General features: G+C 42.0%; 1 protein-coding gene across 1 annotated transcript in view; it reads left to right on the forward strand.

Moving 5' to 3' along the window:
- Positions 1-3,789, forward strand: part of Erp29 (endoplasmic reticulum protein 29) — a 12,275-nt gene that overhangs the window by 6,059 nt on the left and 2,427 nt on the right. The window lies entirely within an intron of this gene.

Here is a 3,789-nt window from a genome sequence, read left to right on the forward strand (position 1 = left end):
CCAAGGTGGGCTGGGGAGATGGCTCAGTGGAATAAGCGCTTCCCTGGCAAGCGCAAGGGCCTGAGTTCAATCCCCAGTTCCGCAAAAAACAAAAACAAAAAAAACAGATTTGGGGCTGGTGAGATGGCTCAGTGGTCTAAAGCACCTACTTAGAACAAGCTTAGCAAAGGACATGGACCGCGGTTCAATCCCCCTGCACCACATGCCAGCCAGCCCCGCCCCTTGGTGGGCTGAGCTGGACATACACACACACAAATAAAATAAAATAAAATGCTCAAGGTGCATTCATATTTTGCTTACTATTCAGCCGTTTAATGAACAAAGTTGATCCATATAAGTAGTCTCAATAGGTCTCTTAAATATAAAGTTGAGTAGTTAAAAAAAAAAAAAAAAAAGAAAGAAAGAAAAGGCCTAATAGCCAGGTGAGGTAGCATATGCTTATAATTCTAGCACTCAGGAGGCTGAGGCAGGAGAACTGCCACAAATTTGAAGCCAGTTGAGGCTACATAGTGAGTTCAAGGCCATGCTGAACTACACAAGACCCTGTCTCAAAAACAAACAAAACACACACACACACACACACACACACACACAGAAACAAGAACCTGCAGTGGAATAAGCACTTCCCTGGCAAGTGCAAGGGCCTGAGTTCAATCCCCAGTTCTGCCAAAAAAAAAAAAAAAAAGGAACAAGAGCCTGGTGTGGTGGCACATGCCTGTACTAGCATACTTGGGAGGCTGAGGCAGAAAGATCATCCCAAGTTCAAGGCCAGCCTGAGCTATACACCGAGTTCAAGGCCAGCCTAAACTACCTGAACTACCTCAAAAACTAAATAATGTAGACTGGGGAGGTGGGCAAAATAATGAAGTATGAAAAAGAAGTAATTTTTCCAATAAAGAATTTTTATTTTTTTTTTTTTTTTTTTTGGCAGAATCAGGGATTGAACTCAGGCCCTCCCCGTTCCCAATAAAAAAATTTTAAACAAAATTATTTTTTCCTGGTTTTACTTCATGAACTTCCTGGATCAGGCTTGGTAGTTTGGTCAGGGCCTTAATTGGAGCGGTGGAGTGATGTGTCTCTATCTAGCTGCTCCAGAAAGGAAATTCTGATCTTAGAGAAAGCTTCCTTCTAGTAGTTAATCTGGTTTAAACTCCTGCTGATGTGGGAATTCAAGCAGCAATCTGAAGGGAGTATTAGCCTGGCCCAGCCCTAGACTTCACTCAAGACTCTTCTAGGGAAAGGAAAGAGTTTTTTTTTGTTTTTTTGAAATGGGTTTAATCTCACTGGCACACCAGCCTTAAAAGATAGGATGCAAGCCCTGCTTTTGCAAAACCTGAACAGGTTAGAGTAAGTAAGGTGCTTGCTTCCTGTGCGAAGGGACTCATCCTGCGTGAAGGGACTCAGAGAATTTAATATTACCAAACAGTGATTAATAAAGCAGATATGCTCACAGTAAAATGAGCAAGTCAGAAAATCTCATGGGAGCAGGAACATCTGAGGTTAATACAAGTTTTGCCAGGCAGACAGGCAAAATCCCAAGAGAAGAAAGCAATCCCAAGCTAGTCAGACAACATGTCGCGACAGAAAGGTGTACCGTTCGGGGAGAGTCAGCCTAGCCAAAGCACATGGGGCAAGGGAAGGACTGTTGGGGTTGTAACATTATTGTTTTTGTTAGAGATCTGTCTCTGGAAGTGAGGAGCAAGAGTTCTTTATTTCAGTATTCTAAATGGTATCTTTAATTTTGTAATATTTTTTAGATTTTTCTAGTTCTCGTTCTGTCATCTTGATTTTGGAGAAGTTACTTACCTTCTTGAACCTCAATTTCTCTATTTGCAAATGCACACACTGACAGCAGTAACTTTGTGGGATTATAATGAGGATTTAACAAGCAGTAATTGGCTTTGTATTTCCTGCTTTTGTGAAAGTTATGATGGATACAGTGCACTCAGTAGTACCAACTACCTGATAGTGAATGCTGGGTACTCTGGGATTTAAAAATTTTCCCTTCAACTTAGTTTCTCTCTCTCTCTCTCTTTTTTTTTTTTTTTTTTTGGAGGAACCGAGGATTGAACTCAGGCCCTTGCGCTTGCCAGGCAAGTGCTTATTCTACTGAGCCATCTCCCCAGCCCCCTCAACTTAGTTTCTATAAGGCTTGCCTCTATTTTTTTTTCCCCCTTTTTCTCTAAACTTGAAGGCCTATGAATAAGACTTCTTGATTATGGATGGCCTCTATGCCTATTCTCTTTTCTCTCCATGTGTATACAACTGAAACTACTTGTGTGTCAAGACCTCTTTTGTATATTTATACTCACGGAGAATACTGAGTGCATTATTTTGTACTTAATGATACATTCCAAGGTCATGAGTTCAATCCCCAGTACCCCCCCCCCAAAAAAAAAAACATACATTCTATTCTACTTGGAGTTGTTTGTTTGTATAGGATCTTGCTGTGTAATTCAGGCTGATCCTGAACTGGCAGTGATTCTCCTGCCTCAGCCTCCGGAGTGCTAGGATTATAGGCATATTCTACTACATCCAGAAATAACATTAAGACTTCATAATAACATGCAGAATATTAAGTAAAGGGGTCTAAAATAGCTGGGTATAGTGGTGTATGCCTGTAATCCCAACCCTGGTGAAGATGAGGTAGGGGGATCCTTGTGAGTTGGAGCCCAGCCTGAGCTACAGAGTAGGTTCAGAGACAGGCTGAACTGCATAGTGAAAGCCTATATCAAAAAAGACAAGAAGGCAGGCAGGCAGGCAGGCAGGCAGGCAGGCAGGCAGGCAGGCAGGCAGCCAGCCAGCCAGCCAGCCAGCCAGCCAGCCAGCCAACCAGCCACCGAGCCTAAAATAATATCAAGAAACACCTGATGATTGGTACTTTTGAATTAAACCTGGTTCTATTTCAGTTGTGGCCTGCTTATTCTAACCTAATTATGACTGATGTAATTATTTCCTATGTTCAGCATTTTTTTTTTTTTCCAGATGATAACTCCTGGGGTGGCAAGGAAGATAACTGTGGAGTAGGTAAATTTTTATTCAAGGAAATTGTCCCTAGATTTCAACATATATCTGATTCTGATACTTAAAATAGGAACCAATTCAGCATGCTGACATTGGTTTTCACAGTAAAAGAACAACCCCCAAAATGCACAGAACAATGGTTAAGAAATGAAAAGGATTGGGGAGATAGCTTGGCAGCGCAAGCGCCTGCCCGGCAAGTCCAAGGTCATGAGTTGGATCCCCAGTATGACATGTCATGCTGGCCCTAGAACCCCAGGCGTACTGTGCCAGCTCCAGAACCAGGCGTGGTGGCACATGCCTATAATTTCAGCAGTAGGGAGGCTGAGACAAGAGGATCAGTATAAGTCTGAACTATGCACCAAGATCCTGTATCAAAAAAATAAAAATTTAAAAAGAAAAAAGAAATGAAGAGAATAAAACCCACCATTTACACAATAAAATACTACTGCAATGCTTTAAACATTATAAAGAAAAAAGAAAGAAAACAAAAACAACTGCCACAGGGTTGGCGATATGGCTCAATGGCACTAATGCCTGCCTGGCAAACACGATTCTGAGTTCCATTCCCAGGACCAAAAAAACCAAGAAACTGTCTTGTTTGTTTTTGCAGTACCGAGGATTAAACTAGGACCTTGCACTTGCCAAGCAAGTACTTAATCTACTGAGCTATCTCCCTGGCCCCCAAAAAACTGTCAAAATACCCTCTAGTTACAAGTGGCCCCCTCCCATTCCCATGATACTGGGGGATTGAACCCAGGAACTTTG

Source organism: Octodon degus, unplaced genomic scaffold (assembly GCF_000260255.1).
Source record: "Octodon degus isolate 3935 unplaced genomic scaffold, OctDeg1.0 scaffold00076, whole genome shotgun sequence".
NCBI classification, from domain to species: Eukaryota; Metazoa; Chordata; class Mammalia; order Rodentia; family Octodontidae; genus Octodon; species Octodon degus.